The sequence below is a fragment of the Petaurus breviceps genome, unplaced genomic scaffold, assembly GCF_028583685.1.
Source record: "Petaurus breviceps papuanus isolate PSGF00001 unplaced genomic scaffold, PetGlider_PUasm1.0 173, whole genome shotgun sequence".
Lineage (NCBI taxonomy): Eukaryota > Metazoa > Chordata > Mammalia > Diprotodontia > Petauridae > Petaurus > Petaurus breviceps.
Window position 1 is genome coordinate 4,030,764 of NW_027185759.1, and position 14,340 is coordinate 4,045,103.

The following is a 14,340-nucleotide window of genomic DNA, read 5'->3' on the forward strand; positions in this document are numbered from 1 at the left end:
TTACTTAACCCCGATTGCTGAAAAGGAGTGTCTGTGAGTTATTCCACGGAACCAAAATGTTATTCTTTTTTTCTTGTGTCTTTCAAAGTGAGAATGCTGAGATAGACAGCATTTAACTCTTCTAGGAATACTTGTTCATTGGATAAGGAACTCATCTTTAGAATATAAGGTAATTAAATTAAAATTTCTAGTCTAAAACTCTGGTGCTTAGCACTGTTTGGCCCCTTTCCTACTACTCTGCTCACCTCACTCCAGAATCATGAGGATTCAGTGTATGACTGGGCAAAAATTTGTGTTTTCTCTCTTCCATGGATTGATATAATGAGGGAAAAAATCCTCACTAAGTGGGCATCTTATTGGTTTTGAGTCTTTAAGAATGCTCATTGACTGGCCCGAGGGAAGCAGAGAGCCCTTTGCTTTGAGGCATATGTGATGACATTCCAACTTGGTATGGCCCAGTAGAGTTTGTCTTCCACTGGCATTGCCTTCGATTATTAGGACAACTGTACACCGTGATGAGCATTGGTGGAGAACGTAGTGAAGGCCTTTGTTACACCAATCTAATCGTTTTGAGGGTTTTTTTGGGGGAGGGTGTCTGTCTTTCTGTCTGTCTGTCTATCTATCTATCTATCTATCTATCTATCTATCTATCTATCTATCTATCTATCTATCTATCTATCCATCCATCCATCCCCCTAACTATTTACTTGTTCATTCATTTTCTTTTTGGTTTATTACTAGATTAAATACCACATCTGCTACAATAACCTTTTGTTTGAATAAATGAAATCCATTGATACTTTAAGACCTTTCTTTCAATCATTTCACCAGTTCATTTTTAACTATCAATCAGTCAATAAGCATGTATCAAGAACCTATTGTGTACCTGGTGATAGACATTTAAGAAAACCAAACAAGTTCCTGTTTTAATTTCTCTATCCTCTTGTCTCTCTCCTTACCTAGTATGCATATTTAAAATAATCATATTATTCTTGGCATATCCTATTTTCAGGGTTGAATTTTGCATCAAAAGAAAATCACCATAAAAAGACCTGTCCCTGATATAACTCTTTAACCTGCACGAGATGCTTGGAAAACCTACTATTGTCTAATCCCGATGAGCAAGCTAGTTCCCTCACTCCCATTCTGCAGATGTGGAGAATGAGTCTTTGCCCATGAGCTTAGAACGTTGCATTCTTCGCATCTCTGAATCACTAGATTAGGTGGTGTAGGGAGCTGAGTGGTGTCCTGTTAGGCCACTTTTTAGACAGCTGTAGGCACGTTTTCAAGAAAGAATGTGTCTAAGGAATGTGAGAGGAAAAAAGGAAAAGTCAGTTTCTTTATTTTACGGATGAGGAAACTGAGTTCCTATTGCTAAAGGAAGGATGCATTTAATGATAAACAAATTTTCTGCATTAGCAACTGGCATGTTTTAATCTCATCAAAATATCTTTTTAAAAAAGCAAGTTACATAAAGCCCTGCTAAACATATATAATTCATCCCGTGCTCCTGGGAAAGTGATTAAGAGGACCAGCTAGGTGATACACTGAATTTCATACTACATGGGGAAAACAAAGTATTTGGATTGTATTACCAGAACAAAAATGGAACAAGAAGAACAAAGAATGGTCATTTTCATTAAGCTCTTGGATAATTGATCAGAAAAAGTTCTAATTGCTTTTTTTTTGAATAATTTGTGTTTAAGAGGAGGTGCCACCTTTGAGCAGAGAATGTGAGCAATGGTTTTTCATGACCTGCCTATAAGCTGAGGGTGACCATTCTAAACAGGGCCATGGTAGAACAGAAGACGGCTTCCCAGGTCAGACTCCCCAGGCCTGACTTATAACTCTGCTTGCCTCCTTTCAACCTTCCATTTCTTCTGTCAACAAGCACTTATTTGTCTTTTTAGTGTGTAGAGAATATTCCTAATCAATTGTACAGAGGCACATTTAAGGTACCCTTATTCTTTAGCTTGCAGTATGGGGGAAGTATATAAGATTCATTCTTACGATTTGCTAAGTACATACAGTTGGGTGAAGACACATCTTCAAATCGAGGGGATAGACTAGGAGGGAAGGGTTATTGCAAACCAGCCCATCTTCCCATTGTTGCTTATGACCTGAAGCACTTTATGTCAAAATGAACAGCTTCAGCCCAAAAGAGAAGAGTAGCTAAGAACTTTAAGAGACCAAGAATGGCATGTGAAGAAATGGTTGACTTTCCTACCCTTTACCTACTCCTCAGACCCCCAGGCCACTAGACCCGTGAGGCTTAAAAATTCTAGGAATTGGGATGGTCATAGTTGCTCTACCCAAACCATAGAGTTTGATGCTAGGAAAGCAATGTGTCATTATGAAAGTTCAATGGAAAGATGGCTTTGGGGATCCCGGAGCTGTCCTTTTCTCTCTGGGAAAGTCTGATTTTCCATAAAGGCAGATTTACCTGAGATTAGCCACTCAGCCATGATCTGTAGTCTAAGAGGGGAACTTCTCCATGGCCATGCAGAAAGAGCGTGTCAAAAGGCAAAACTCAAACACAGGTCTTTATGAATGAGAAAGCATTTATTAAGTGGTTACTATATGACAAAAGTGTTAAGTTCTGGGGATAATGATAGAAAAAAGGGCCCAAGTTCCTTCTTTCATAGGTCACATTGTAATTGGGAGCAGATAATGAGAGAGAGAGAGAATATGTATGTTCAGCTGTTCATTTGCAAGGTAAGTGGAAAGTCCCAGGAAGTAGTGTGGATGGCAAGGTCTCTCTCTCTCTCTCTCTCTCTCTCTCTCTCTCTCTCTCTCTCTCTCTCTGTCTCTCTGTCTCCCCGTCTCTGTCTCCATCTCTGTCTCTGTCTCTCTGTCTCTCTCTGTCTCTGTCTCTCTGTCTCTCTCTCTCTAGGTATATAGTTAGATAGATAGATAGATAGATAGATAGATAGATAGATAGATAGATAGATAGATAGATAGATATGTAGTCTTTCTCTGAGACCCCCACACAAATGTATATACATCAGAGATGGTGCCCAGTGGTCTGGAGGGCATATAGACAGGCATATGGTAGTGCCCAGAAAGCCTTACCATGCAGTGGCAGTGCAGATGGTCAGGCCTGGCACTCCTCCATTTCTCCAGAAGGAATAGAAGTGATGATTCCATTCTCATCCAAGCATTTTGAGCAGTCATATCACTCCTCAGCCCTTTAGGATCAGAATGGAGAGCTGTAAGTCAGTGAGAACAGCACAGGATAGGCAGAGAAAGTTTCAGTCTCTAATAAGTAGGTTCTCAGATGCATTGCTCTGGAATTCCCACCTTGTAGTAGAGAAAAATCCCATCCTACTGTAACAGAATCAAGCTTTAAAAGACACAAAGGGACTGTCCTCCCAGGCAGAGTGCTCTGCCTCTTCTGATACTCTCAATTAGAGAAATGAGTTAAAGGTAAAATAGCTTAAATCAATATCATTGGTTTTTCTCTGACAAGTGTTCACTAGAGAGCAGCTCTCTCAGATGCAGTTACAGATTTATTTTTAAGTTACCAAAAAGTCCCATTTTAATGGGGAACCCTGCAACTTCCAAAGAACAAAGCATCGGATAATGACTTTGGGATTCCAATGAATTTGTCCCCCTGGAAATATCCAAAGAGAACTAGGAAAGTAGAAGGGCCAGTGGGCCAAGCACAAGAGCTCTGGGCAAAACTGACACTAGGAAACAAGAACCCTGAGGCTGGGTCTAGACTTCACAACTTATGAGCTAAAAGACCACATCACCTCCCTGAGCCTCAGTTGGCTCATCTGTAAAATAAGAATAATATTCATAAAATCCACCTTACGGGATCATTATCAACCAATAAGCAAACACTTATCTACTGCCTCCTATGAACTGTACCTACTGTTGGGCTCTGGAAGCGAAAAGAAAAAAATAATCCTTTCCCACAAAGAACTCACATTCCATCTTTGGAGACAATGTACACTTTCCATCCATCCATCCATCCATCCATCCATCCATCCATCCATCCATCCATCCATCTATCCATCTTTAATGTATCTACCTATCTTTCTATTCATCCATCCATCTGTCCACCCCCCCCATCCATCCATCCATCCATTTATCCTGTATCCATCCATCCATCCACCTTTCTGATGCTCATAATATGTTGTATGTGCACATACATTAGCTTGTGAACTCCTTGAAAGCAGGGATTGTAATTTGCCTTTTTTGTAGTCTCAGCACTTAACACAGTGACTGGCATGTAACAGGTACTTAATAAAAGCTATTTGATATGCAAGACTTTAAATACCAGTAGAAAATGCTGTATCTTACCCTGGAAGTAGTGGAGAGCCACTGAGATGTATTGCATAGGGTGGCAATATGATCAGGCATGTTCGCTAGGAATATTCCTTTGGTGGCCAGGCTGACTATGTATTGTAAAGGGGAAGGAGTCAGTAAGGTTCATTAGGAGGTTATGGCAGTATTCCAGGTGAGAGATGATGAGGACTTGAAGTAAAATTTGAGTTATGTGAGCAGAAGAGAGACACGTGACAAAGACATCATGGACATGGAATTGCCAATCAGCAGTGTATGTGAAGGGCAGCAGAGTGAGAGCTGAAGCTGACTCCCAGGTTGTAAGCCTTACTTGGCATACCTTCAACTGAAAGAGGAAATTTGGGAAGATGAGTGACTTTGAAAGAAAGATAACAAGTTGGGGAAAGTATGTTGTCAACCATTAAGTGATACTGAATTGGAGTTCTGTTAGTTACTCCTGATGTTCAGACATATGTCAGAGAAGTGTTGGGATGTAACAGGCTTAAGACTAATTAGTGTTCCCATCCGCACAGTTCTGTATGGGGGGACAGACACATTTGGCGAAAGGATTACAGACAGAAAGGTAGACAGATACTCTGCATGAACTACAGCGGACACATCTCAAGTTAAAGTGGCCTTTACATTATGCTTAGGCTGCACAACATACTGTATGGTCACTGCTGATTGGGAGATCAAGCCTGTAAGATGGGGACTATAGATATAAATATTCTTTCCTCCCCTCCAACCTTTGTTCAGAAGAGAAGGAATTGGTCTCAAATGGTAATTGATATGGGCGACATTTGAACTCTGATCTTGGCAGACTTGAAGCCCATCTTACATCACACTCCATTGGTCCAAACAAATGCAGTGACACAACGGGCTATCCAAACAAGTCAATCACAGATTCATTGAAATGACACAATGTGGCTGGCATGGCTGGCATATATGTCTCTGGCACGCAGGAGTCAAGAACTCTCCTTGCATATATCAAAGACCCTGGTTCAACTATGATTTTGAGAGACAGTCTCTCCCACAGCCCTAGACTTCGGGAACAGATTGACTTGGTGTCATGGTGTAGAAGGGAGAAACTATGGGTTACATGTTCTAGAGGTATGCTGTTGTTTTCTCCCCTGGGGTTTTCTCTACCACTAGTTAGAAAATGCTGCCTATTACTCAAAGATGGAAACCATATGAACATAACCATTATGGCTACCATTACCATTATTTTTCTGCATTTACTTGTTAATATCAGTCATCTTAAATTCCTTAGAGTCTTTTGAAGAGGACAGTAAAGAGATAAGTGCTTGTGATGATGGGAGGTGGGGGGGAGCTCTTAACATTTAATTGTAGAATTTTTTAGAAATGATTATTAACTACTGAATCATTTTTACTGAGATGCAACCTGTGTACTCCATTTACCCATTTACTTACTAAAAACGTCATTGGATGCCTGCCTACAATTATTGCCATGATCACCTAAGGGCCTTTCAATTTTAGAATTTAACTCTTCCCCCCTTTCCCCAACAGCTCTAAGAACAACTTCTATCAGCCCCCAATGTCTTCTCAATTGAAATCCTCATGCCTGTGAATTCTTTGCTTCTCAGTATTCCTACTCTGTGTAAAAGTTAGTTTCCCTTTGAAAAACATGAAAAATTTTATTGGTTTTGTTTTTTAAGGAATCAAGCGAATTTTTCTTGTGTCCATGTTTGTAGTTTGTCACTGTTATCACTCACTAGCAAGACAACAACATGCTCTAGAACATAGTGGATAAAATACCAGAAAGAGATTTAGGCAGAACTGGATTCAAATTTTATTTCCCACACTTTATATCCCATCATGTTTATTCAAACCTCATCCTTATTGACCTCCCCAAATTGATAATTCTTGACATCTTTTTTTCTTTTGGATTTTTTCTCTCCTGTCCGGACTTTCATGAATATATTCTCTCTCATATTACTCTTCCTATATGATTGGCCACTTTTCGTTCTTCTTGGCTTAATAATCATCATCGTTTATTCATGTTCGGCAACTGTAGGGGTTCCCAAAGGTCCTACCTTGGCTCTCTCCTTTGCTTTCTCTACAGTCATCCCCTTAGTGGTCTCTCACTCTTCTCATAAGTTCAAATATTAGCTTTTTTGATGATGGCTCCTAGATCTATATAAATGTTAGCTGATTTCCTGAGCTCCAGGCCCATGTCACCAATTACCTGTTGGACAATTCTAATTTGATTTCTCAGGGGAAAACTCAAACTCAGCATGTCCAAAATCGAACTCAAGAGCCTTATCTTATTCTTGTTGAATATACCATCATTCTTCCAGTCACCCAAGTTTGCAACCTTAATTTCATTCTGGAATCATTACCCTCAGTAGCCCCCTCCAAAAACACCGCACAAAGCTAATGATTTTCCAAGTCTTGCCAACACCATCTGTACAGTGTCTCCTCCATCCTTTTCTTTCTCTCCAATCATATAGACACAACCCCCATTCAGACTCTCATAACCTCTTACTTGGACTATTGCTATAACCCCTAATTGGTCTCCTCATTTTAAGACCTTCCCTAACATCTATTCTCCATGGAGATGCCAAAGTGATTGTCCTCAAGTGCAAGCTTGACCACATAATTTCACCACTCCAGATCTACAGTTCTTTACATCTCTGCTTTCACATAATATTAGGAGAAGTTAAGAAAGACATCATGTTTAATGATTCTAATGTTCAAAAAATATTTAATATCTTTTTTTGCATTGAGGCAAGTGGCACATTGGGTTTGGTTAAAAAGAAAAAAAAAACAAGACTATCTAAGATCCTAGATCCATGTCCCAAAGGGACCTTAAACATCACATAATCTGTCAACTTCATTTTATAGATGAAGTAATGCTAGCTTGCTGACCTTGGCCAAGTATCTCCACCACCTTCCATTTTCCTCTTCTGTAAAATGAGGGGCTTGGACGCTTCCCTCCAGCTCCCTATCAACAAGAATTTGTATTTAATTATAGACAATATAATCTGGCACTCCATTACCTAAATGTGTCTGGTAACCTACATTTTTCTTCAACCACAGACAGGCTGCAGGAATAACTAGAAATAAATATGATGCCTGCTAAGGCAGATGGACAAAACCCTCCCTTGAATGGTAGAAATTGTTCTGATTGGGGTCTCTGAGCAATTAGGGTTTAACAAGACACTAACTTTCTAATAAAATTTACATATCCCCTAAAGCCCCTGTGGGATGTGTGTGTGTGTGGGGGGGTAGGGGAGATCTATGTGACAGAAAGGCTCTTTATTGCCTCAGGTTTTTAAGAAACCTAATTATTCTAATAGATGGAGAGATTGATAATTTATATAAAAGGGAGATTATAATGGTGGGTATGTGTGTATTCTCATATGTACCTGTCTCCCCATTAGAATGTAAACTCCTTAAAGATAGGGGTTGCTTAACTGTTAGAGTGAGAAAGACAGAGAGACAAGAGAGAGAGACAGAGAGAGAGAGAGAGACAGAGACAGAGAGAGATAGAGAGAGACTGAGACAGAGAGAGAGACAGAGGCAGAGAGAGAGACAGAGAGGGAGAGAGACAGAGGAGAGAAGGGATGAAGAGAGAGGAGAAAACTTGAGTGTTAAAACATGTGAAGATGTAAACAAAATATGCAAGACTTCCCCACCCTCAAGTGGTTTATATTCGAATCAGAAAGCCCCAAACAAGGAGGCACTTTTATCCCATAGGTTTGGAGCTGGTGACGGGGCAATGAGGTAGAGGTAGGTGTTATACAAGATAAGACATAGTCCAGGGTTGTTTCAGAGGCAGAAGTCCCACTTCCCCCAACCAATACTTAGCACGATGCCAAACACTTAGTAGGCATTTCATAAATGCTTGTTGATTGACTGATACCATAGAATATCAGCAGTACAAGTTTTGTTTTGAGTTTCACTTCTTGCTTTTGAAGGTGAGAATCTCAAAGGGGGGATGGGAATTGTCCTTGGGATGGATGTTTTCTGTGGTGATGCTTTGTTTTGTTCCTGTTTCATGTCCTCTTCTCATTCTTTGTTCTAATGTGAGTTGAGGGGGGGGGAGGGAGTGATATCGATGGGAAAACGTTCCTCTCACAACAGCAGAAATAAAACCCTGCCATATCTCATTATTTGAATAAGCTAAATGAAGGGAACACAGAATATAATTCTCTCTCTCTCGGTCTCTGTCTGTCTCTATCTCTCTCTGTCATCGGCAAATAAAGCAATTTCTGATTTATCTGAGTTTTAATCAGTTCCTTTCCATTTTGACTTTGAGGAAAGTCAACCTGACATAAATCCTTAATGACAAGGTTTCCCTGAATGCTGCTTTCTTTGGCTGTGGCAAATCTGGATCACACACAGTGGCAGGCCAGTGAATACATCATCCTGGAGCCAGTTCCCAACAGAGTAGGGCCTGGCACACAGTAGGGGCTTAATTACTACTGATCTTTTATTGAACAAAATTCATTACGTACTATGTCAGAGTCTGTGCTTGGGACTGGGGACACAAACAGCTATTGACTGCCATGAAGGAGCTTCCAGTCTGCTGAAGGAGATAATATGTCCACAATTAATTAACTAAACAGTCCATACAGAGTGAAGTAAAAGACTTCTCCAAAGGCAGGGGGCTGATGACTGGTGATCTGGTCCTCTAGGGATTCTCCTGGGTGCAGTAGGGGGCACAGCACGTTCAGCACAGAGATAGTAGATGGGATGTGTTCTGTGGGGAATGGATGACAAGCCAGAGTAACTGGTGCAGAGAGCCCAGGAAGGAGAGGAAGGCAAGAGGAAACTTTAAAGACCGGCAGCAGTCAAAACTGAGAAGGGCTTTGAAATCCAGGCTCCTTGGTGTGTGTTTTGTCCAGGAGGCAATAGGGAGCCATTGACTATTTTTGAATAAGATTTAGGATTTTTGGTAGGAATTCACATGCTACCACAGCATTTCTAGATGTCTTTTAGAGACTTCACGGTGGTGCCTGGTTAGGTTATGTTTGAGCAGAGAAGTGAGACATGAAGAAACAATTAGGGGACTGCTGTGTTGATCCCAAGCCAGAGGCAACAGGGGCCAGACCTAATGCAGGGTCTGTATGAGTGGAGAGATGGGGGGATATCTGAAGATGTTGTGGAAGGAAAATCAGCCAGGGTGTGGGAGGAGAGAGAAAAGCTTCAAGGATGACTCTGGGATTGTATTCCTATGGGGATAGGATGAAAGGTCTCACTGCCATCATGCTAATGTAGCCTGGGCAAAAAACGGCTGGCTGCCAAGTCCACATGGAGAGGAGCTCCAATGACTTCCCTCTCTCCCACCTTTCTATTGTGTTGACTTCCCTATGGTGTTCATCCCTAGATCACATTATGAAGCCCTATAGCCTTGCTCTCCTGGAAGAGAGTGCAGATCCCTTCTATCTGCACAATCTGGAAATAGACACCACCGCCCAAGCAGCCCCTTCTTTGGCTGGAAAGCAGATTAATTGACCTTCAGCAAAGGGATAGGGACTCTGGCAGATGCTTTCCCTCCTTGGGTCCCAAAAGTATAACAGGTGACTTGGCTTTTAAGGGTTTTGCTTAATAAAAGTTATCTGTTTCTTATTTATCCCTAAATATCTTACTCCATCCATGCCTTCCCTTTATTAATTCTTGAGATAGTACCTGTCCTGCCTGCCCCATGCACATACTCACACACACACAGATGCAAACTCACATACTCAGATACTCACACAATACAAACACACTCACACACATATATACATGCACACTGACATACTTATACACTCACAGATACACATCCACTCTTACACACACACACACACACATACATACACTTTCAAATGTCCAAATTCTTCTTTATCTTCAGTGAAAATACATGATGATATTTGAGGCTAGGCTCTGTTATGCATCACTTGAATGTCAGTCAGTCAATATTAATTGTCTACTATGTGCCAGCAACTGTACTAATGTCAGGACACAAAGAAAGGTGGAAGACTGAGAGGGTATGAGGTCTCCAGGTTTTGAAAAGCTTTTAATATGAAGCTCAGGATTTTCTATATTGTTTTGGAAATTATAGGTAGCCCTTGGAGTATATTGAATAGGAGAGGGGCACGATATGACCTGCAATTTGACAAGATGATGTGAACAGCTGAAAATGAAAGGGAATGGAGTGGGGAAAGACTTGAAGCAGAGACAATCACCAAACAATCCAGGTGAAGGTGGTGAGAGCCTGTCCTCAGGTGGTGAGGAAGGGCCATTCTCAATCTGTGGCAGAGTGGATAGAGCACCAGATCAGGAATCAGGAAGAGCTGTGTTCAGACTTCCTAGTTCTTTGACCCTGGGCAAGTTACTTAACCTCTGCCTCAGTTTCCTCAACTCGAAAATGGGTACAATAATAGTACATACTTTCCCAGGGTTGTTGTGAGGATCAGATGAGATAATTGTAAAGTGGTTAATGACCCATAGTAGGTGATTTATGTAAATATTAGTGATTTTTATTATTGTTGCTTATGATCGATGTTATGAAAGTAATACGAACAGAACCTATCAGCAGATTGGAGATCTGTGATGAGAAAGAGTGAAGAGTTGAGAGCAACACCTAGGTTGCAAAGTGGGTGCACAGGAACATGGTGGTGACTGCGGAGTGACGAGGAGCAGAGTGCTGAGAGCAGAGTAATAGGGAGCACAGAAGGGAGGGCGTTTGCAGCAGAAGGACAAGTTTGTTGCTGGAGATTTCTCGTTTACGATATCTGTGGGACATCCAGTTGGACATGTCCATCATGCAGTATAGCTAGGGGAGTCTGGAGGGGATGAGAGGATCTTGGGCAGATAAGGAGATCTGGGAATCATCAGGATAGATATGACCCAGAATTTGCAGGGGCTGCTAAGAGTCCCATGTGTAATAGCATAAGGGAAAAGAGAAGAGATACCAGCCAGAGGCTTTGGGGCATCCATGGCTAGCAGGATTCAGGGAGATATCGGAGAGCCAGGAGAGAGTCATGTCATGAAAGCCTAGAGAGAAGAGAAGGTCAAAGAGAAGAAGATGAACAACGATATCAAAGGCTGCAGATGAGGATCTTTAAAAGACCATGAGATCTGGCAATGAAGAGATCATCGGTAAGTCTGGAGAAAAAGATTGTAGGTGGATTTATGAGTTTAGAAACTAGATAGTGGAGCACTAGTGGGGGAGAGACAGAGAGAGACAGAGAAAGAGAGACAGAGAGAGAGAAAAAGAGAGAGAGAGACCGAGAGACAGAGAGAGACAGAGAGAGACAGAGACAGAGAAAGAGAGACAGAGAGAGAGAAAAAGAGAGAGAGAGACCAAGAGACAGAGAGAGACAGAGACAGAGAAAGAGACAGAGACAGAGACAGAGACAGAGAGACAGAGAGAGACAGAGAAGGGGGAGGGAGGAAAGTGGGGCATCTATTGTAAATGTCATTGTGAAGGGGGGTGGTATTGTATAATAGCTAATGGGGCAAGAGAGATTAAACTTGTATTTTGAAGATGGGGGAACCTAGGAATTCTTTGAGGCATAGGAAAGCATGCTGAAGACAAAGAGAGAATGAAAATAAGCGAGTGGGAATGCTAAAGGTGACATTCTGCTATAAAGACATTGTGTCACTTGTGCATGTTGAGGGGTTTGCTTGGTTAAAGAGAAGGGCCATATCACCATGTGAGACATGGACGAAAAAGGAGATTGTTAAATAAGGCAGCTGAGTGATGTGAGATGAATAGTAGGAAAAGGAAAGAGTTTGGGAAATGTCCTCCAGCTTTTCAGTGACATCTGAAGCCGGGTTGGTTCTCAGCTGACAGGGTGGAGTGGCGCAGAGCCAGAGGATGTCTGAGAATGGATGAAAAGGTTTGGAAAAGTGAGGGGACCACCTAACTCAGTGTGATCAACATTGAACTCGTTATCTTTTCTCCAAAATCTCGTCCTCTTCCTCGCTTCTCCATCACTGGTGAGGATGCCACCACCCCTCCCATCATGCTGCTCATAACTTAAGGGTCATCCTCAACCCTTCTTTCTCTACATGCAATCACCCTTCTAGTCGTGGCACTTCTACCTTTTCATTACATTTAGTTCTAATTGCCTTTGTGTTATCTCTTGGATGTGCCCTCTTCCCTCCTCTGACACTGCAGACCATCCTGGTGCAAGCATTTATCATCTATCACAGCAGTCTTGTTGGTTTCCCTACATCAAGCCGATGCCCACTTCCACTCTTCATTCAGCTGCCATATTGATCCAACCCTCTCACTTCCCCTTGGTACTCGATAAACTCTAGTGACTCCTTAACACCTCCAGGTTCAAATATAAAATCCTCTTCTTGGCTTTTAAAACCCTTCATAAGCTGGATCCTTCCTAGACTTCTTTTACTTGTTCCCTTCCATTACAACACTGGGCCCTTTGCTATTCCTTACACAAGACACTCGACCTCTCTGCTTGAGAGTTCTCTCTGTCCCCCATGCCTGGAATTCTCTCCTCCTCACCTTTGCTTCCTGGCTTCCCTGACTTCCTTCCAAAGTGCCACCTTCTTTGAGAAGCCTTTCCTAGTCCTTCTTCATAGCTCCTTTATTCTGAGATTATCCTCATATTTTTCTGAGTATATATTGCTCATATATGATCATCTGCCTGTTGTCTCCCCCATTAGGAGGGGAGTTCTATGAGGGCAGGACTGTGTTGGTGTTTTTGTGTTTGCCTCTCCTTGTATCCTCAGCAATCCACAGATTTCCTGACACAGAGTGGGCATTTAACAAATGCTTACTGACTGACTAGTGTGTGGAGGAGAAGGCAGAGAGTACTGGAAGAATGGTGATTCTTCCCTTCTCTCCTTCCTGCTGAAGGAAGGAGACCTGGCATAATGGAGTGCATGTTTGTGGATCTTCCAAAAGAGAATTGGAAAGAAGTGAAAGAGGATGTGTTGAGGTGGCATCTGTGCTTGGTCTTGAGAAGAATGACTCTTCCTTATGAAGCTCTCTGTGTTAACTGGCGAAATAAGAACGGTACTGTGCCTTGGCCATTAAATCTAAGGAAAGCCCAGTGCCTTTCTCAGGCACCAGAAAGTTCCATTTCTTCGCCTCTGCTGTATAATTTTTAACTGCCTGGATTTCACAGTAAATAGACCATGGTCAAATCTAGACCAGAAAAGCAGCAGAGAAGGGCATCTGAAGGGTGGGACTCTGATTGGTGGTCTTCCCTAAACTTTCCTTCTGTTAAGTTACACCATCCATCCTCAGATGAGTCCATCCAGCAGGATTTCCCATTGCTGACCACCTCATACTTCTGTAGAATCTTTTTTGCTCTAGGCTTTTGTGATGCTCTTGGCTTTCTTCTATTCATTCTGATGAACACATTTCAGTATTCTTGGCAAAACCATTTTCTATGTCCTACATCGTGTTTGTGTGTGTGTGTGTGTGGGGGGGTGTGTGTAAAGGGCCAATTTTAGGCCCTTTCCTGACCTGCCTCTACCATTTTCCCCTTAATGATCTCTTCAGCCATCATGGGTTTTATTAGCATCTCTGTATATGACTTCCAACATTATATATCCAACTCTCACCTTTCTCCTGAGCTATAGTTTCATATCACCAAAAGGATCTTGGACATTTCTGCCTGGATAGTCAAGAAGTATCTCAAACTCAACAGGTCCATAAACCAATTATCCTTTCTTGTGAGATAACCTTTTGTCCTAGGTGGGAGCTAGGTGGTGCAGGGGTAGAACATCAAGCCTGGAGTCAGAAAAAACCCAAGTTCAAATCTGGCCTCAGACACTTACTAGATATATGACCTTGGACAAGTCACTTTACCATATTTGTCTCAGTTTTCTTACATGTAAAATGACTGGAGAAGAAAATGGATATATACGTATGCATGTATGTCCATATCTATCCACGTTTTTTATTCATTTGTACATTTATTTACTTAGTATATCTTGTATTTACTGCTAGGTGAACATTGTCTACACCCCCAGTCCTCCCCCCCACATAGACTGGAAGTTCTTTGAGGTAAGAGAAATCTTCCTTTTGGATTCATACCCCTATAGCCTAGTTCCAATAAGATA